The 22,165-nt window shown below is 47.9% G+C and overlaps 1 protein-coding gene across 6 annotated transcripts in view; it reads right to left on the reverse strand.

Moving 5' to 3' along the window:
• Positions 1–22,165, reverse strand: part of ZFHX3 (zinc finger homeobox 3) — a 752,695-nt gene that overhangs the window by 165,404 nt on the left and 565,126 nt on the right. Inside the window, exon 1 of one of the 6 annotated variants that reach the window (XM_068955809.1) lies at positions 13,917–13,986. The exons of the other annotated variants lie outside the window; for them this stretch is intronic. The gene's annotated coding sequence lies outside the window, so the exon portion shown is untranslated. Of the gene's footprint in view, positions 1–13,916; positions 13,987–22,165 lie in introns of those variants that run through there. 6 annotated transcript variants of the gene reach the window in all.

Below are 22,165 nucleotides of genomic sequence, written 5' to 3' on the forward strand. Positions count from 1 at the left end.
TGAAAAAAAATGGTATTTCCTTGCTAGGCAACAGAAGTTCATTCAGGGAACTGACTCTCCTCTTGCCCCTTACCCTCTAGCTGTCATCCTTCCTCACCATCTTATCTCTAAACTCAGGCTGTAGATTCCTCCAGGCAGAAGCCTCCCCTTTCATTTGCTTGAAAACCAGAGGCTTGCTCTTGCATGGCAGAAATAGCTACATCCCAGGTCTATGTGACAGGGCGCAAATGCTCCAGCGGATCACTAGCACTTCGCCGCCGGCAGGGACGCGATGGGAGGTGCCCAGCGCTGGATCTCCCCTGCGCTTGGGATTCCCTCACCTGGAGGGAGCCCCAGAGCTCTCAGATCGCTGCCCTCGCAGCGGCATGTGGCTCGTTTTACCTGTCATCTGTCACATGTGTGGGCGCGCATGCAAGCATGCTCTTGTATACGCCTCTGGTGTGCAAGCTGATCTCGACTGCAATGACTGGATAAAGGACTCTCATGGAAAATTAGGCTGTTTGTTTGTTTTGGATTATATAATAAAAACCAAAGAGTCCCAAATACATTGCAGGAATTCATTTTATGTCCTAACACAGCATTGTCACCCATAAACCTCAAAACACAGTAGAAAGTGGACAAGCATGCCTATTTTACAAGTTGTAACAGAAATAAATAAGTTCAATATCACTGAAAAAGTAGGGCTCGAAGCATCACAAGATTTCAATCACTGTAGTGTTTCACATACCACATCTAGAGACAAGTTTGTATTTTCCACTGCACAGAGCTCCTAGACTGAAACATCACACCACCCAGGTTGTTTCTCAAAAGGTTACTTAAAAAAAAAAAATACAAGCCATAATATGAACTAGTAATTAGACGCAAGCGGCGTTTGGTTGCAAGGCAGAAGTCAAACTGAAGCACCAGGCAACATAAAGCTTCCCTAAAACAGCAGAGCTATAAGTTACACAAGACATTGGAGGCTTCCCAGGAAGCTTTAGGACAGTCTCGCATTAAGTGGTCACTACCATGAGCAGGAGAAGTCGATGCTTTCACTGGCAAACAGGAACCTTCATGACCACTTGAAACCCAGCAGCACTAAGAAAAGAGTCACCCGAGTTACTTGGATGACGAGTGGGAGGGAGAAGAAAAGCAAATGGAAGACGACAGACTAAGAAAAGTTGTTTTTTTTTTTTTTAAAGTGAGTTTTAATACTGTTATAAACATATATACTTCAAGAACACTCAACAGATCTTAGCTATTAATGGTTTTAGCTTCTTGCTTAATTTATTACACATCTACTAGTTAGTTTGGCAATGCAGACCACCATGAATTATACAGCAAAAATGAAAGTTTGCCCACTTGCAAGTATCTAATATTACCAATAATACGAAGACAAGATCAGAAAGCGAAGAGCAATAAGAATGCCTCCTGGAGGATCCTCTCAGTTTGGACTGTATGGTTGCTAAAACCTGCCCTGGTGGTACATAAAAACAGTGGAAGAGCTCAAGTCAGCAGCGCACCCAGGATTCACCCACAACTCCACGCTCTAAATTTAGACAGCGCAGGCACACTGCTCCACGTTCATGCGGAAGGCGGATGCCTCAGAGACAACACCTCCTCCCACAGCAAACGGGGCTGCGCAACAGGCGGACGCACTCCATCCACCTTTAATCTATTTTGGTGACAATAACAGCAAAAATAGGACGACAGAGACTTCGGCTCATGGGAACGCACCCAGTGCGCCTCCGCCACCTCGCGCAACTTCTCCCGTGGACCGCACCACCGTGCTTTCTCTGCCATTGCTGCCACAACCGCATTCATCTGATCTTGCCTTCCCATTTTGCAACCACATCCTGAGATGCCTAGCACAGCACCAGAGCTTTAACCAAAACAAATAACATCTGTTGTCTCCTAGCACCTGCAAGTAGCATCTTCCATCTCACCAAGACCAGAAGAGCATTAGGAACAGCGGATTAATACTGAAGCGCAAAGCACTGCCGACAACAGCGCATGGCACAGCCCAGCCCGCAGCCAACGCAGCGGTGGGCAGTCCTGCGGCACGCCGCGTGCCTCAGCAGGGTCGCGCAGAAGCGTTCAGAGGAGAACCTCCTCGTTCGCAGGCGCACAGTCTCGCGTTACACGTGCCAGGATTACGAAGGCGAGGTCAGGGAACCTTCTGTGGCAGATAGGGACAGTTCTTCTGTTTGGAGTCAGATGAGGAACAGATACCTGGTTAGGAAAAGGTTAACGCTGTTTCAGCCTGCAATCTGATAAATGGCTCTGCAGAAAGCAGGTTCTCTCACTTTGAGATATGATGTCACTAACCTTTATTGATCCACAATCAGAGAACTTTGCTTATCTCTCTCCTGTGATATGCTGCCCTCCTGTACTCAACTAGTGTTTAATACACTGCTGGGCATCTCGCACTCTTTATAGCTCAACACCACACCTCCGCTAGGCCACCAGGGACAATATTTTACTGGCTGCACCAGCTCAGTTAACTCCAGGGATAAGACACGGGTGTGCACAAGTGCTACCCTACTGCATCCTGTCGTGTCAGTCTTCGTTTCAAATAAGTATTACATACCTATATTTGAATACATCATGAAAAGGAGGAGCAAGGAGCGCAGAAACGGTCCAGTGCGTTATAGCCCAGGATATGGTGGCAGGTCTTCAGTTTGACCCCAACATGAACACTGGGCAGTCTGAAGTTACTGTTTCTATGGAAATGTTTATTTTTATTCAGCTTTCACTACTGTACCAAAAAAATGACAGTTTATTTCTAGCCTCAACTTCCTTTTTAATATTGAAGGTGAAACATGAAGTTAGGAGACTAATACAAGCAGAACTGGAAATTAACTGCTGATTCCCATGCGGCAGCAAAGCATTTATAAGACTGCATGCACCAAGTCCAGTGTGTTGTTTTAAATACAGCAGTGATCCTGGAAAAGCAACTGAATAGTCAGGTAGCAAAATCTGTAAATTAAACAATTAGATCAGTCACTTGTGAAGAAGAACAGAGAGGCGCTTCAGAGAGTCTTAATACGGACAGGTAATTCCATATGCCATTTTTCTGCAAGAGAGTGCGCACAGAAAACAACTTCTATAAACCACACACGTGGGTTTTTATTTAGCAGTAGCCTCACAGCGCTACGTGAGAATGCACGAGTATGGCTAGATTGGCGAAAACCTCTGAAAAACATGCCGTTGAAATCAGGATGGCGAATGAGATCTTAGGGACACAGCAGAAAGCACCGTACATAAACCAGGGCCACATAAGTCAGCGTGGCGCCGCCCCGCACAACGCTGTGCCCGGCAACTCCTCTCAGAAAAGCGGAGCTGAAGGAGGCTCCGAAACCGGCAGCAGAGTCCTGGAGGTGCGGAGAGGCCGCTGCGCGGCAGAGCTCAGAAACACTGCGATTACGAGAACTGAATGAGAACATAAGGCAGAGGAAAAGAGAAGAAAACAAAAGCATGCAAAAATAACAAACGTAGAAAGAAGTAAATCGGGTGCTGCTATCTTAGGCTACAAAAATCAAAGTGGCATGCGATTGCACTGGACGGCAGCACGCGGTTACTCTAGGAAACTCGCTGCCATTAGCTATCCCTGAAGCAGAGAGATTACACAGACGCAAAAACACGCGGGGGGTCGGATGTGTAGTAAAAACACACTCAAGATTTGGTTTGAAGAAGGTTATGTGAACCTTTCTGCTTCAGTGGATAACTGGGCTTGTTAAGCTTTGGGAAAAACAGAGATAAATTTTCCAAGATATAGATAATTGTTGTAAAATCAGCCATGGCCTGTTTCACTCATTGTTATTTTTCGGCTTGGCGGGCAATCTTACACCACTGTAAGAAGAGTTTTAGGTTAGGAGTTAAGATTTCGCTCTGCTATCAAGGGGTGACGAAGCTCTGGAACTGGCTACCTAGTGCAAGATTTTAAGGACAGTCTGCCATGGGCTAAGCAAAAAAAAAAAATCTCTCTTTTGTAAAAATAAGACCCCGTATAAGTATAGGTCCCTTCAGGAACTATACTTATACGACTCTATAAATATACCGCTAAATGGACAGGTCGGAAAAGAAGAGAATTAGGAAGAAACATCCACTTTGCACAGGTTAAATTACTACAAATTACTGTTCTGATCCAGTCTAGTAATTCGTACAGTCTGAGACATGCACTGAACTTTTTTTTTTTTTTTTAAATTAAAGCTCTTTTGAACCACATGCTTCTTAAAATAGTAAATTACTCTCTTCCCCAGCTTGTGGAAAATAAATTAGGAACGCTGTCCAAATTACCAAGCTGAGCATAAAGCATAAAATTCCCAAACTTAGATTTCCTGCAAGTCAAGAGACACTTGAATTAGAGGTTTTGGATTGTAACCCGTTAAAACTCTTGCTCAGGGCAGTTACGTTGGCATATGCAGAGCGCGAAGTGTGCCAGGATTCAAAGAAGGGAAAAAGCAAGGGCTGGGTGCTGAATCACGCTCTGTTCCTCCAGCAGATGAGGAGAAATCACCACAGACTGACTGGAAAAAAGTTTCCAGTGATCCCGATCCTAAAAGCAAAGCCAGATGAAGGCAGAGATGCTGCTAATGGATGGGTTTTGCCCTGGTGCTATCCCTTCGGCCTCCCGCCATGCAATATTTACGGCACAAGTCCTACCGGATGATTCCTCGGCTCAGCCAGGAGGGGTAGGAAGCAGCTACCTGGCCTTTATAAATAGAAACATATGGAAAAACAGGTTGAATTTTCGTCAGTTATGGGAGCCAGTTTAAACGAGTGAAAAAACAATCTGTCATCCACAATTTTCCCACAAACAGCTGTGAATCAAGGGCTAGTCCAGGGGACCGTCAGGTGGGGTCGGGGTCCTGGCCTGGCTCGGGGCGCCCTCGCCCCGCAGAGTGGAAGACGGCACGCCACCGGCGTCGGGAGGAGGAAGAGGAAGAGCATGCACGCGACCGAACCGCCACCGCGTCACTGCGTCCTGCCCCTCCTGCCCCTCCAGGACCAGGGATGACCGCCCACTGAGGTCAGCCCACCATCACCTGAAAGCAATAGCTACATCAGCACGCAGGGTGCCCTGGGGCTGTCTGCATTGACCAGGACAACACTGGAGTCAGCAAGACACTGCTTTCAGAAAAACCTTTCCCTATTTCAGGCCAGCCACTACTGAGGTAATTGAACGCTAACAAGCTGCTGAAGCAAAGTTTGCATCTTCAATTAAAGACAAAGCAAAAAAACCAAACCAAACCAAACAAACAAACAAAAAAAGACTCCAAAAAACCCTAATAAACTTATATTGAAACAGCAGAAAAACCTCATTCCAATCTGCCCTCGCACAGGGACTCATCGTCGTCATCAAGTGTGAACAGGATTCAAATATCTCAAATAATACAGAAAGAGTCAATCGGCTTCCGTCTCTTCCCTTCTTGAGGGTCTGGTTCAACACTGAAGATTTTCTTCAGCCTTCCCATGGCTGCTGCTTCAGTTTTACGTAGCGCAGCAGCGTACTCGGTAATTCTTACGTCTCTTCTCACTGAGGAGGCAAGCTCGCGTCCAAGCGGCTGGTACTCTACCATCGCCATCACTTCTGCTACTATAAGCTGAGCTACCGGTAATTTAAAGAAAGCATTCAGACAGCTCTACCGCTCAGAGGTTTCCCCCACAGAAAAGCATTTGGTGTAAATATATCCTACTGCAGCTCAGCATCTCCACTCCATTATGGACAGATCATGAGACTCAGCAAATCCCTGCCAAAACAGCAGTACTTGGAATAGTTACAATTTTTAATGTACATCCTATGCAATAGCTTCACAGCATCAGGGAAAACACAATCCAACGCAGCTAGCACAGAGGTGGCCAGATAAATAACTTCATTTCTGAGGGATACAACTTTTAGCCATAAGCACGTTCCAGAGCAGTCTGAAAGAGCTGTCCTGTAACAGTCTCAGCCACTAATTCCTACCAAGATATTACTGGAAGCTGAACCTGCATCAAAATACACATTACAAGACGCACAGCAAAAGAGAAGTCACTGTCCAAAGCATTCTGCGCAAACTTAAGAAAAACATTATAATACTACAGGTATATATTCTATTTTCTTAAAAATTTTATAATTGTGAATATCTTCAATCTACTGGATTTAATGAAAAGAAAAAATTAAAAAAAAAAAAAATCACTTCCCCACAGAATTACTCTACCACCAGAGCTTATCACTAGGTCCTAGTCCTCTGCTCCAAGTACTAGGTCACGCTAAGTAAATTCAGCTTCATGCCCTCCAAGCTCTGCAACCTCTGTGCTCTTGCAGCCACACGCTTGAATTCAGACATATTTATAGAAAGCCTCTGATGTGACCATATTGCTCCGCATCTCGGGATCATGCGGCAGAAGCTAGGGCTCTGCCCCAAAAGGCTGAGTACTAAAGGGAGGGCTTTTTCTCTTCTTTATTTAAAAGGTGCTGCTGGAGGTAGAAACACATGAAAGTCTGTGTAGGACAAGGGAAGGAATTATCCCTCCCATTGATTTTCGCTCTGGGGTATTAGAAAGAACACAGCATTTATCTGGAGATTTCTTCCCAAAGCTAACTACGGACTTTCAAACGTAAATGAGACTTGAAAGGGGCTTATCGGAGGAACGATCTGCTGAAACCATCATCACTGAAAGTGGGAGCCCCAGCAGGGAGCTCTATGATCCCATTGTTCCTCTGGACATCTGAAAGCAGCCATTATTGTCACCAACTTCAAACGCGCAGGCGAGGGGCACAGGCAAGAGAAAACAGAGCAGGGCAAAAACCGCGACCGACCGCCAGAGAGGTTTTCCCACATTCCTTTCTTCCAGAAATTATTGCTTCGGATATTTTTGCCTCTTCCGGAAAGACCTGTAAGGTCCCCTTTTGCAAAGCTGAGGCTCTTCTTCACGTGACCACAACTACATCACGGTTTTACAGCGTAAGCCATCCAAGTTCTATGCCATGAAAGGAAATTAAAGGGGTCAGGGAGGAAGAGAACGTTCCAATTCTGATATAGCCGGGGAGAGAATCCCAAATATGGAAATAAATAGCCTGGAGATGTGGTCTCACTACATTTCTAAACCATCCCTTCCCTCAAACAGCCAAGGCTATGCCCTGGGAATAAACAGTAAAAGAAAGCCTGATCTAGGGAAATTCTTCTGTAGGATTCCCAAACGTGTAACAAATTCACTACTGCCCCGAAAGTCATTCGCCCTAATAAAGCTCCCGCCTGGGGTAACCCAAGCCAGTCACCTCTCCGCCTTACGCGCTTCCTTGCTGCCAAGCCACAAACCAGCTCCCTCGGAAAAAAGCTCCGAAGCCTCATCTGCCTCTCGCTGTCTTTCCCAGGTAGCTGGAAGGTTGTAATTGGTGAGGCAGGAGATTAGAAATATCGGCAGCCTCTAAGTAAGACTTTAATTTACTGGCAGATCAATAGCGCTAGGGTTATATTGGCAAAGTGTCTACAACTCTATTGACTCACGCAATTCCTCTTATCAATTTATCAGAAATCTGGAAGCCAGAAGATATTGTTTGAAGAAAAAAGGCAGCAGGAGTTTGAACACTTAGCATGGGCTGTCCAATCAGGCTCTCAGCACTAAGCATTTTACAGCACATGTATCTGCTGCAAAGGAGGCTAATATATGATATGATTAAGAGCTAACTTGCTCCCTCACACACCACGCTGCCTTTTCAAGTTGCTCCTCTTACCTTAAGACCTTTGCACTGAGAGAATCACTAGGACAGAAACAATCCAGCCAGCACAACCCCAACATGAAAAGCCTCTTCTTTGCGCCCGAGATCCCAAATTCAGACCCTCCTGCCTGGGTCACGCATGGGCTGAACTCAGTTTCCCATAAAATCATACCTTTTTAGAACTTATCACCACAGGGCTGGGAACCTGCTCACAAGGATTTTAGCAAATCAGTATTTCCACTCTTATTCATACAGAAAATAGAAGCCACAGGAGAAGGGGTGAGGTTCATCTCCCCAACCTTATTTAACTACTCTCAAACAGAGTTCAAAACACGCCAACCATTTCATTTTCCCCGTATAAACCAAACAAACTTAGCAGGTGTATGGCGAACCTGCTGCTGTTTAACAACAGGAAAAGGGTAGATTTGTTTTCTTGGGAAAAAGGGAAGGACTAGGGAAAATAGCAACCTGTTTTCACCATCTGTTACAGATCCCTACACCTCCCCTCCCCCAAATCTGTTATTTTGCATTTTGTTGAGACAGGGAGTAAACACTATTTAAGCGCTTCCAGACAAAAAAAACATAACTCTGTAATGATGATAGTGCTGCAAATAAAATTGTCCTGCGCTGGTAAAGCTGACATCACAGAGAAGAGCCCAACGGCCCATCCCCGTCTGTGGAAGCTGCTTTCCCCAAATCAGCAACGTGAAGAAATGCTGCACCGAAAACGTCACTCTTCCTTCTGGGCATCCAGAAACGTTCCAAGCAAAAGAGCAAGCGTCTCGCTGCAACAGGCGCCCGGGATTTTGCAGGACGACTCGATGAAGCAACTCGGGGGACTTCCGAGTTCAATCTCCCAGCTGTAGCCCAACTCATTCCCTGTCATTGCAGTTATTCCATTATAAGATGTCCTCTCCCAAAAGGTACCAAGTATCAATGACTTTGTAACAGTCTGAATAGAAAAAAAAATTGCCTTTTGGCACCTTTCATTTTCAGCCCTTCTTGACGAGATAACCTCCACAACCTGGGTGAGCCCATCGCTCTCTGCAGAGCGCTGCTGGCGGGCTGCTGGGCTGCGGACGTGAGTCTTCTTGGGTCACCTTTGAAACTGAAGTGAAATTAAACTTTCAAATTCTTTATCAACAGGTGAAGACTGAAACGGGTGGAAATATGCCCCATCCCCTTCTGCAAGCTAACGTACTGAAGCAGACAAAATGAACACACAGGGAGAGACCTCCTCTGGCTCCTTGTTCTCCAGGCCTCACCCTATAAATAAGGGTCACAAAACTCATTTCTTTATAGCTGTGCAGACCAGAGGGCAGGGTCCCGAAGTCTTACAGAAGAAACAGAGCAGTATCTTGCTCCTGGCAGGTTACAAACCTACTACTTAGCATCAGAATGGAGAAAGAACAGTAAATGAAACCCTGGGGGCCTCCTTAATCTCCATTCACAGCCACACTCGAGTCTTTACCAGAGGTAACCTGACGCCACAAGGAGAGAAGTTGAACTATTTATATTTGTTTAACGCTCTTGTAAACAAATGAAAGCTGCAAGGTGCTATTCAGACCCGCTGCAGAGCTCAGCGTGCTTTCTGGAAAGAAAGCAGCTAATACAGCACGCAGTTGGGCAAGAAGCGCCCAAGGCCACGAAGGACATCCACCCAAGCTCTCCAGGAGCTCAGCATGCTCCACAGCAGCCCGGAGGAAGACCAGAGCAACGAGGCGAGGTGCAGCTGCACGGCACGACGGATGCACCTTGGCGCTTTGCTCGCCCTCGCCAGACGGCTGGCGCTGCCCGGACCAGGGCTGCGCTCCCGGCCCCGCGTGTGGGGCAGTCTGCGTTACCATGGAAACGCAAGTCCCCTTCGCAGTCACGTCTGGCCATCCCGATGCAGAATTCCGAACACGGAGGGGGAAGGGAGACTTTCCCTACAATCCCTCCATGGTTTCCATGGAGCTCAAGCCATCAACGCCTTCCCCGGGGGAAGGGATGCTCCAGCCTTCTCGGTCGGCCGGCGCTTCCCAGGAGCAACACGGGGCAGCCCAGCCCGGCCGAGCCATCAGACTCGGGCTGCGTGCTCAGCCCTTGCCAACTGCCTCTGCTGCTTTGCCAAGCCAGCACTGTACCTACACCGCATCGGAGCATGGCAGGACCTTAGCAAAGTCCTCCAAGGTCCTTGCGATGGAATACGCAAGATGAAGGAAGTACAAGTTTTTCCAGTTTTTCCTGGAATAGATCCTCAACAAGAAAGTTTTCAGAGTCCACCTGAGGTTTGCAGCGCTCTGTACAGCAAGCTCTAAATCCCCTCTCCCTGCACAAATCCAAGCTCTCCAACGAGCTCAAGTCCAACCAACAGCAGCGAAGATCCTGCAGCGTACTGGCCACAGATGCAAGGCTGAACAAGGTCTTAGCAAGAGACTGGCTCAGCTGTAAATAAATAAAAAGTTTCAACTGGATTGGAGTCTGTCCCAACTGCCAAACACTCTTCTCTTTTTAAATGCAGATTTGAACTTTTCACCCAGGGTCAGGCAGCTGGAGCTCAGCCGGTCCCAGCAGGGACCGGGCGCCTGAACCATCCCGCTTCAGTCTCCTTCCAGACCCACGCAGCAGCACACAGACCGCGCCACCCTGGCCACTAGGGTGCAGGGGTGGAGCAGAGCACCCAAACTCCACCCATACTGTCCCCTGGCAGACAGCAACTCCTCTCCTACCCACAGCTTTCCTGGAGAAGATAAGGATGCCAAGTGAAAACTTGAATTTAAAGAGCAACAAAGACTCGGCCAGATTCTCCCAGCTTTAACTTAGATCCTGAGCAGAAGTCAAAGAGTCAAGAGTAACGACGACCTCAGGAGAGTCCTACCCTGGAGCAGGAACTGGATCTTTCACTGCAAGCTTCACAGCAGGCTCTCTCACAGCTGTAGTTAAACAAGACCACTCTAACCCAGAGCATAACTGCAGCAAACATTTTTAAAAGATGGCCATCCCCCAGATTGCTAATGTTCAAAGCTGCTGCTCAGGGAAACACATTACCTACTTCTCCAGGGAGAAGTTTGAGATGTTCAGCTGCTCATTAAGGTAAACAGGTATTTAGGTCTTTTCTCTGACAGGAAAGTATTTCGGAAAGGAAAAAAAGAGCAACCTGGTTACAGTAACAGATTCTGAATTCTGCCCCCTTGGGTGACGTCGGGCAAGTCACTTAACCACAGCACCCGAGTACACACAACCTCAGGGAAACCGCACCACGGCTGCAGTGCTGACACGTGAACAGCGGTGTGATCATCGACGCAGAGGTCTGCTACCCCCGTCATCCCTGTTAGCGTATCATATCATTACTTAACTCTGCTCAGGGGACGCTCAGAAGAAAACACCTGCGAAGTCAGTGGTGGCTTTTTGTGAACTTCCCCACTTCTGCTGCAAGAGCAGTCCAGTGCCACAGGTACTAACAGTGCCCAAGCAGATCTCCTGCTAAGGCTCCAGCCTCCATCTCCACTCTGTCTCCAAAATGAGAAAAACGGTGCAACGAAGATGCATTCGTCAACACTGGGAAGGGCTCGGGTACCAAGGCAACGCGCCACCTTTTGAAGATCGGGAAGGCCACACAAATTCTGTCAGTGACAAAGCTGTTCAGAGCACAGAGCGCGCATCCGACACCTTGCACCAGCCTGCTCCGGCTCACACGGCGCAACGCGGCCGCGTACCTGCACAAAGTCACTGCCGGCGGGATGCGTTCACCAACTCCGCTACTAGCGGACTCCAGACGCTGGATCCCAGCGGCCCCTGGCTGGGATCACGATCTGAGTTTCACACTTTTGGGCAAGCGACACGGCCGGCGCGACTCCCCGGCGGACCCGTCACGCTGGCGGGCCCATGAGGACGCCGCCCAGCACACGGTTTCCATGTGAGCAATTCCGACCTTCTGCGTAGAACGTGCCAACAAACGTCACCTGGCACTTCTCGCATCACGTGCCAGAATCTCTGTTCAAACCAGGTAGTTTAAGGAAGTCTTGAGTCATGATTAAGTCAACAAAAAAGAAAGATACAAAGAAAGAAAAACCCCGAGAGCGAAGGCAAAGTAAAGGGAAGCAAGCGTTAGGGACATCCGTACGTTCTGAAAGTAAACACAGTTACTCTTCGTTATGAATGCTCAAGATGACAGAATTTCTCTCTGAACTTTTAAGGGAAAACATTTCTGTAGGTTGATATGTTTTGATTGGCTTTTGGGAAGTGTTCGAACAATTTACGTACAAGATCTGAAAACAACCTAGCCAGAAGCAACAGGTTTTAGTTACTAAAGGATGCATTCCCCACCTTCGTGCAAGCCTCTGACATCAGTGGGACACCCATCATGGGCCCCAAACCCTTGCATGACAGCTGGTGCATGTCCCCCAGCCCACAAACCACCAGAGGACGTTGGCCATCCACATCGTGCAATATAAGGCTGCAGCCAGGACCAGCTAGCTTCTCACTGATGGGTCCTCGGTGAAACGAGGAAGATTAAAGCCCCCCACTAGAAACATGCTGCTTTTTAAATTCCAGATCATTTCACCGATCCAGTGTACAGCACACAGTTTGCTGCCAAAGAAACTACAGCACAGAACTGGCTCCCCACTACCAAAGCTACAGCTGGCTGCTGTGTTTGGGGACAGGGGTCCACGTACCCGATGGCCGAGCTTTGCCCGCTCTCCTCCCCACACGGCTCTGTGCCGAACCACCTCTGCATACGGGCCCAGCCAAGGAGCAACCAGGAAGGGAAGGGAAAGGAAACCATTCCCTGCTGAGGAGGTGCACCAGCGGGCGCCACGGCTGGTGCCCGGGAGGGAAGGGGACACGTGGCCGGGAGCGGCGGGAAGACGGGCCGGTGGTGGCAGCAGCACAGAGGTCGGCTTGGGGAGCCGCAGCTCTTCCGGCAGCTCATACACAGCACAGCTCTCTGCTCATACAACTCAGGAATAAAGGGGAACTGTCCCAAGCTCTTTTCTAGGTGCGAATCCACTTCTGTCCCCCCGCTCCCAGCCAGTCTGAGACAGGTAGCTGAGCACTGCCCATAGGACACAAGAAAGCTGCCAATTCCCTGTAAAACCGAGCTGCTTAACCACCCCTCCAAAAACTTGCCCGTGTGTGGAAGCCCAATCCTGCATCTCGCAATTAGAGCTATTTGCATTCTTGTGCTAATCCTTCCGTAGGAGGAATGCATTCTGCACAGAAAAGTCTAGAAACAAAAAGGCAAGAGAGAGGGGTAGGGGGAAGGCATCTGTCTGTCAAAACCTCCACAAGCGCTGCTATGAAAAGCAGCAGAAACTTGCCACAGCGGATGAGCTCTAAAACCCACCCCGGACAAGCGTGGTAAGGGAGTTTCGTACACCAGGACAGACTGCCTCTCCTGAAACTTTAATCATCGGGGTTGCTATGAGAAACTGACTTCTTTCCTCTCGGATTAATCAAAACCATGTTATCCAGCATGGCAGCAGGACAGGTCTGCAATTCCACCTCCTTTCGTCTTGTAGATGTGAAACGAGAAAGTAAAGTAAAAGAGTAGGAGAAAAACGCATCTTCTAGGCCTAAAATCCAACGACAAACACTGCTGAGCATGAGAAGAGTTTCTTCAACTCAGAAGGATGTTACAGCAGGGAACAGGAAAAAAAATACTCCACCAAAACCCCTTCGTTGTCCTAGTCATCAGGTGTTGGTGAAAATACGCATCAATGCTTTAGAAACAGGGTCAAAGCTGCTTAACCAACTAGCTACCTACTCTGTTGGCTTTCACATCAGGATACGGAGCTCCACACCTAACTTGGTACATTCCTCTCTCATTACTGGATCCGAATGAGCAGAAGCTATTCTATTCCACCTTAAATTCACTTCTTCACAATCGCATAACAAAACACCAATGCTCAAAATATTAGAAAGCTGGGTGGGGGTGAGGAGGCAATCTAGGGACAAAGGCTTACCAGTTTCCACTTCTGACTTTTCAGACCTTAGCCTCAGATTTTAACCTATTTCCTTCCCGTCATCTAGACATTCTGAAAATCTGACACTCCGTTTTAAGGCCCAAAGAACTTGCAATCGAAACAGTGCTCAGGAAAGACAGGAAAGTAAGTAAATAAAGCTAGATCACTTAAAATACAAACTTCAAAAATACTTGGGACAAGGGGAGAGAGAATCACCGCTTCTCTTTAGGAGAACCTCCCTGCCCCAGATCCCTGTCAGCACTGCAGATGATCCCTGCCCTTACCCGCGACGGTCCGTCCCAGGCCTCAAACCTCCCCAACTGCCTGTGCGCAGCCCCGCGGAGATCCAGCCTGCTTCGCGGGCGGACCCAGGGCGCCGCGCAGCACCTTCCTCCCACGCAGGGCAGGGAGTGGGAGCTCTAGCAGCGAGTAGAGGCTGCAGCAGGCTCTGTCTCCTCCGCTCTGCCCCTGCAGCTGTGAAGCCACGGCCCTACCTTTCAAGAGTAAAAACAAAGGCTTGGGGGGGGGGGGGAAGCTGTTCTGACTCAGTAACTGTGAAAAAGACTTTGCTTGAGGGCAGAAAGGAGGAAGGGAGGGACAAGCAAGGAAAAGAGCAAAGCAGTGGTAGTGACAGATATGCTAGCAAAGAACTCCCAAGGCTCCTAAAATTTCTCAGGAATCACGCTTCTTCCATTCTTCTGTGTTTGGTGGGTCAAACAGCACCCAGGGCTCTTCCTGCCCTGTTGTGTCCAGGGTTTCTCACTGCAGGCCCCTGAGCTCCATCTCTGGCCCAAGAGCAAAACAAGCATCTTGTAGCTTACTTGACTTGTGACTTGCACAATTCCAGCAAAAATTCCACCTGCACTTACTATGAGAAGGAAGACAGAAAGAAAAATTAAAATGAGTAAAATCCTTGAGTCCAACCTAGTGCACAAACATAACTGTTCCCAGGAAAAGAGGAGATGCCTGACTTCCCCTCCCCAACAGTAAAAATCAAATTCAAAGCTGATGTCAAAGGCCAACAACTCCCCACGCCATCCTCGTCACGCCCAGGTCACCAGACAGGCCTTCAGAGCCTCCTGTCTGGTGAGGATCATCCATCCGATCTCATCTAATGCTCTCAGTTATGATAGGATGAAGAAAGAGTTCTGCATGTCCAGAACAGAAACGAGCTGGTTTGGGTCTCCTTGTCGGCAAAGCAGCAACTACCAGAGCCAGGTAGCAAGGTTTTTGCGCAGATGTCAGAAGTATCCCATCATCCTACCTCAACCGATATTTGGAAAATGCACAGAATACGTAACTTTCTTGAGAGCTACAAGACGGTTCCCAATGGCTTCATGCAACCAGGCCTCGAAGTCAGGGGAAGAAGCCCTGAGGTGGCAGCAGGTCCGAGGTGGGGCCATGCCATGCCATGCCGTGCAGCGTGCTCCTCCTGCGCCACTTGCACCGCAGAGAGCGGGGACATGCGAGCTGGCACCCCGACACGCAGACAGTACTGCCATGGCTGGGCAAGTGGGTGGGACGGGTCAGACAACTGAAATGGGCAGAATAAAGACCTTTTGCTAAAGCTCCAGGAAGCAAAGAGAAAAAACGCTAATTAACTCAGCAGCAAGTTGTTAGTATTTGCATATAAATGCAGCCACAAATCATTACAAACAAGCTAGGACAAGTCAGGCCTATTAGCATATACAAATCCAGCCTGGACAGCCACTCTAGGTGGGTCATTGAGCGGAGCTGTTCACTTCGAGGCAGGCTGCCAACTTCCTCCTGGGGGAGGGCAGAGGGGGAAAGGGGTCCTTATCTCTATAAACACTCCTATTACCAGCAGCAACAGGAGCCCAAAAGGGATAAGGTTTCTTTCCATTAAAAAAAAAAAAAAAAAAAAAAAAAAGAGCGAGAGAGAGAGAAAGAGAAAAAAAAAGAAAAAAGAAGAAAAAAAGAAAAATTGTTCTCACTTAACCGCAAAGTAACAGCTGGCAAGAGAAAACCCCAAGCTGCATTCATGGAATAGGTGGTTCCTCGGAACTAGAGCAGAGCTCCTTCCGGTCTGGCATGAGGGTGCAGAGGGCCTTCACCTGGCAGAGCAAGTACCATGGCTGGGGGAACCATAACCAGACATCTCCTGCAAGCCATACCGCAATGGCAATGACGCTCTCGGAGAGGATAAATCTCGTATTTCATGGTCCCAGCAGTAGTGGAGCACCTTTTCGTCTCTCCCTTTGCACCATTGACCTGATGCAGGTTGTTAGACATCCACCCACAAACGCTTCATGCAGAGATCATGGATGAAGCACCTGGCTCACATTTGCATGGCTCCAACTGCAACAACCCTGTTCTGAGAAATATAAACTCAGGCAAAAAAGGCAAGTGTTTAGGAAAATATGGAGATTCAGAAGTTTGCTTCCTTCAGATACCGTATACCAGCAGGAGTCTTGAATGCAGAAGTAGCGACAGGTTATAAATAACAAACCACACGGAAGAAACAGTAAAAGTGACTTGAACAGGCCAAAATCCAGGGCTACTACTATAGTTCACCCTTTCAAAAGCCAAAACTGTAACAGTTTTCTTTATCATACTGTATTTCATCTTGGCTTTCCTCCTTGCTGCTGAGATTTCTGGCACTTTTTCCAGTGTCACCAGAGGCTGCAGGTGTGTTTGGCAGCACAGTCCAACCATCTCAGCTCCTTCCAAGCATGCGGGATGAGGAGTGAGACAATCGGATTCCTCGCGTTTGCACACTGCCTAACGAGTTACTCATTACCACAGAGAGAAGGGCTCGGTATTACAAGACTTTCACTACTATTCCTCTCACAAAAGGCCAAACTGTGCAGTTCTACTGGTTTCGATTTTTGTTTGTTTTTCCCTCAACTGGCATCTAAATCTTAGGATTTAGAAGAAAATTCTAGCAATTATGAGTTTATATCAAGGCTTTAAAAAATCCACTTGCTAATTTTAAACAGGAAACTCTCCCTGGCAAGATCCCAAGACAACTTCCATAGTGACTTTTATTAAACTTAAGTTTGTAGTCACTGTAACTCCGAATACAGACTGCCAACTTAACCGGGAAGCAAAGCGACAGAACGACGGAGCCCCGAGTCTCTGATAGCTCTGCAATTGCCCAGCTCTCCCCACATAAATTATATGAACACTCTCTGTAAACAGGAAACATTCATTAAGCTACACCTAGGCAGGCATTTTCAAAACTGTGTTTAGAAATTCATTACTTCCTTATCTGTAGTCAAAGAGCATGCCTGGTTTCTTACAGAGGCTGCAGCACGACACATCTAAACAGGAGCCAAGTTTAAATGGTCAAGCAAGATTGAAACGACGAGGCCCAAGAACAACAAATACAGACCTGAACTGTTAAAAAAAACCCCAAAAACAGAAAAAGCCCCAAAGTTAAAATATTCTAAACTCATTTCCCACCCCTCCCCCCCCAGTTCAGAAGTTGTTGTAAACTCTTTCATAGAGCTGTTTGTAAGTAATTTCTCTCTCATGTCTCTTAACATATAACTTGGAAACGATCCTTCTGGCTTAGGCTCTTGAGTGAGTGCTTGAAGGAGTAATCAGTTTTTTTGTTCTACCCTGGAAGCCAGTTGCTAAACTCACGCTTTCATCTGAGTATAAAGTTTTTCTTCACTAACCACTTCGTAACTGTTCTTTAACAGCCAGGAAAAAGGGCACCTATACAAAGATGCGCATTACCGTTGGAGGACAAGGCCGAAGCCTTGTGAAACTCAGCTAAACGTTGTACCAACAAAGCTAAGTCATTATAGCAACTGACGGAGGTAAATTACTGCAGCACGCTACCCGGACAAATCAAGCATCGAGCAAAGGAAGACGGGACAAGGCATGCTTGCGCACAAGTAGAGTTCACCTACACAACGGAGTTGTGCCAGTTTATCCCCATCTGAAACGTCCCAACAAACCTGGTAGCATTTTCTCACTTGGTAGACCTTATTGTACGATTTCGGCTTTGAGTCAATAAAAAACCAAAACAAACGAAACAAAAAAAAAATACCCACACATTTTGCCATACCAGATATCAGAACCGTGGCAACGGTCCTGATGGTCCCCACTCTAACGCCACGTGCGGGCAAGTGAGGAGTCGCTCCAGCCGAGAGCACGGCCTGGGCGCAGGCAGGCCTCCCCAGCAGAGCCCTCCCTCAGCCTTTGCTATCCCGATGTGCGTCCACACACGCTGAACCAGTGCCTGGCCCGGGAGCCTACGCATGCTTGACCTGCAAACACAGCAAAAATACTACACAAACAAAGCTGAATTCAAAGAAAAAAAAAAATTAACCCCAATATAACCTGCCATCAGGAAAATGAATATTAAATATGCTTAGGCAACCTTCATCCTTCACTTTTAGCCTGTATATTCCTCTGCCATGCCCTCCACTACATCCAGTTATATCCCGCAGCCTTTACAGTGTCAGCAGAGATACCAAAGAGACCGTTTCTAAACGCTACTTTGAGACTGTTTAAATAAAAACAAAACAATTTTCAAAACCTGCAGCATATATTTGTTTTATAACTGCAAAACACGCTAAATAGAAGAGTGAAGAGTTCCACCACTACAGAAGCTATCAACATTTCAAATAAGATTGAAAGTTTCTAGGTTAGTCTGGCTGGAGAGAAAGGAAAGAGGAAAACAGAGATGCCCAGGGTAGGCACAAATATCTGGCAGAACTGGAGACAGTTCTTCCAAAATTACATAGAACAGTGATGCTACAGAGGACCAGGCGAAGTAAAAAAAAATATATATATATTATAAAATATATATATATATATATATATATATATTTTTAAGTGGATCAAAATACAGACAGAAGTACAATCTAGGCTAAACAGCTGTTTAGACGCGCCTGCCTTTGGCAGCGGTGAGAGGTGCGGTAATAAAAATTACTGGAGCACAAAATCTGCGGCAGCGATTTGCAGCAGTGCAGCTGCACGGCTGGAGCTACACAGGTGCAGAAAGCAAAGCACTGGGCCCAGGCAGCACCCCGGCCCGCGCGCTCCCTCAGCTCGCTGGCAGCAAGCCGGCTCCAGAGGGAAGGTTAAAGGAGAAACTGCAGCGATCGGAGGCGGAAAGCCGTAGGCAGCTGAACGCAGGGTTGCCACCGCAGATTTTAGCGGTTCTCCTCGGCAGGCACAAGCAGAACGAGCAGCTCTCATCAGCTGGGACTCGCACACGAGCGGTACGTCCAGAGGGGGCCCGCAGGACACAGCGGATCGGCTTCTCCTCCCAAAGCACCAGAACAAAGCCTTACAGCTTCTGCCACGGTGAGCCCTGAAAAGCTATACAAAAATCCCTTAAGGCAAACTCGGCTGAACTCCTCCTGAAAGGAAAAACGAGCAAAAACAGTGCCTCCCCCCCCCCCCCCCCCCAGCAACTCGACGCCAAGTAGATATTTAGGCCATAACTCAACACGTGCAGCACGTGCCCCGAGGGCGTCGGGGTCGCCCTGCTCTCGCCCCTTCGGGCAGGGCACGCGGTCCTGCACCGCTCCGCGCAGCGGCTCGCGCAGCCACACGCCGCATCGCTCAGTTACTTCAACTTAAAGGGAAGCTGGCAAAAAGCAAACCAGCAAAAAAGGACGGAGGAAGTTTCTTTTTCTTCCTTTGCCAGAGTTTTCCTCCCCCAGGTCCCTTCCCTAGGGCACTTCCCCGTGCCGCCGCACCGGGGCTCGGCGCGGCGGACGGGCAGGAGCGTCGGAGGCGAGACGGCAGCAGGGCCAGCTCCCGGGGCAAAGCCGCGCGCGGCCCCCGCGACGTCCTCCTGGCCTCTGACTCCTCCCGTCCCTGCACCGCAACTCCTCTTATCCGCGCGTAACAGCGCGGCCAGCGCTAACCCCTCCAAGACGCGACTCGCCAGGCGTCCGGAGACGCGAGCGAGCTGCAGAGACTCGACTGGAGGGGCGATCGCAGCTTGACTTACCGCAGCGCGAACCTGCACGCGGACATTCTCACTTGGGTTTAAAAGCAGCCAGCTTGCTATCGCTTGTAACTGTTTCCAATTCAATTAAGCCAAACGAAAATAAACCATTCTTGACCTGAAAACATTGTCCACAGGGCAGTCTAATGTGCAAGTAAATCCTCTGCAAAAATAATAATAAATCAATGCAAACTTTTCTAAGAAGGAGCGGTTTGCTAGTAAGGAGAGTATTTGTTATGAAAATCTTTGAAACAATCAGAATTAGAAACCAAGCATAGCTATTTACAAGACACTTTTCACAGCTGAATCGTATTGTTTACTTAAGACAGTTAAAAGGATATCACCAGCGTGAAACGAAGTCAACTTCAAAGTCGCACAGCTTCAAGCCCTAAACATGCCACAGCAACCTCATTTTAAGAAAACACATGCTCTATTTTTGCTTAAAGCGTTTCTCTTCCTCTGCTCTGCTGTACAAGAGGCTCATACAAGCAAGAAGGAAACTTAAGAAAAAAAAAAAAAGAACTTTTACACACAACACACCGAAAATATCAAAGAACAGAATCTGTTTTTTTTCTGTTACAGCTACTTTGGGTATTGCTCCTCCCAACAGAAGTCTTATTTTACCACTATCTTCTCCTTTTATGAATGATCTGAACCATAAGGCTTTCGGTCCTCTTTCATTTCTAGCTGCCGAGAAAGCACGAGCCATGACTGAGAGTAGTTACGAACGCGATGCTTGCAGCTCAGACCTGCCACCCTGGGAGGCCGGTGTTGCGTCCGTGACACGGCTGGACGGCGGCCCAAGGAACAGCGCGGGAGGACGGCCGTCCCTGCCCAACACGCACCCTTCCCTTGCCCTCCCTGCCATCGCACCGGTGACTCCGGATCACCTTCCTCCCCTCTCCACGGGAAACATATAGGTTATACAAAACTAACCAATCTCATTTTGGTGCCGCGTCTGGGGACTGCGGGTCGAACAAGCGAGACGGGACCCATTTAGGATCCTCCGCGCTACAGGGCTGTTGAGCTACTTCCAATCACTTAACAGCTAGGTAACAGTAAAAACAAAACAGAAAGTTTGCCTTCATTAAATATGACGTTCTTTAAAATAGAAGTTGAGAAAGTACCCGCTCTTGTTCCCTAACCCAGTAAGGCCTCCAACAAAACACAGAAGAGGCTTTTAATATTTCTAGTGTTTCAAAAGGGATAGATTGTGAGAAAAACATCATCTTTTCCTGTTGGCATGCCATTTTTAAATAAAAGGCTGTAAGCTTTTTTGTTTCCCCTTTTTTTTGAATTTTAAAATGCAAAAGAATCTCATTGGGCACCATCAGTGGTAAAAACGAGACTGTCTGACACCTCTCCTCCCAAACATCGGAGGAGCCAGGACATCCTCCTGGACCTGCAGCCCGTGAACTCTGACAGAGGGACACAGTTGCCAAGACCCACCTACAGAGGCCTCAAGAGACTGCAAACCAACAACCTTCCTGCTTCCACCAGCGCACTCCTGCTCTCACCATCACACGCAGAGAACCGAAATCTTCCTAAAATACAGGTCAGAGAAATCATTGACCTCCACCAACAGAAAGCTAGGAAAAACAGAGCCCAAAGCCAAAGGCACAGTGGGAATTCAGCAACAAACAAGAACTCTGCTCCTAGCATCTGAGACTTGGCCAGCGTGTTCCTGTTTAGGTGGCACTTCCCTGTCTGCCTCGCACAGTCACAACGAGGGCACTCGCCCGTTGCTTCATGCAAGCAAAAGGCCACCCCTCCCACAGCAGCCTTGCTGTGCTCTCAAAGGTCCAAATCCTCTGCAAAGCTCTGTGAAGCACCTAGCAACTTTTGCACGTGCCAAAGCAGGCAATGAGGAGGGAGCTGGTCTGCTTGTGCCCCCCGCTTACTGTAACGACACGCGCACTTGGGTATTTCTTCTTTGGCCTCAGCAATTTAGTAGAATATGTCACTATACTGCCCCTCCCTAGACATGCTTTTGGTAGACGACTAAACACAGTAGGCAGCTGTATCTGTGCTGAGGGTTAGTGACAGGAGAACTGCATAATCCAGGATCTCCAGAGGATGGCCAATGCTTCTTGCAGAATCTCATCAGAAGCGTTTCACTAACCATTGCTACCTCATGACCTTCAGATGCAGAAGCAAGAAGTGGCTGAGAAAAAGATAGCTGAAAGAAGGAAAACCAGACTCCTGCCATCTAGATACTGCCTGAAGGAACCAGATGATGTTCAACAGCTCAGCAACCACTCAGAATAAATGGAAGGAAACCTCCACTCCAAAAATTACGTATCACTTAAGACACCCACAGGAAAAGAGAGATTCTTCAGAGAAGCATCTGCGGATAAATGGTTGGTTAGGACACTTCCAATTCCATTGTCAACAGCATGTAAGACCTAGAAGAGGAGCTGTGCTGACAACTATGTCCATGACCCTGGGCACTACTTGCAGATTTCAAGTGGAAAAAAAGTTAGTTACATTATCCCTGCTTTTACACTGACCCCAGCTAGCTATTGCTCCACAGCACAGAGTTAAATCTTCCCTCACAGCTTGGTTTTGAGCAATTCCCTAGACTCTTTCAAAATT

Source organism: Struthio camelus, chromosome 10 (genome assembly GCF_040807025.1).
Source record: "Struthio camelus isolate bStrCam1 chromosome 10, bStrCam1.hap1, whole genome shotgun sequence".
Lineage (NCBI taxonomy): Eukaryota > Metazoa > Chordata > Aves > Struthioniformes > Struthionidae > Struthio > Struthio camelus.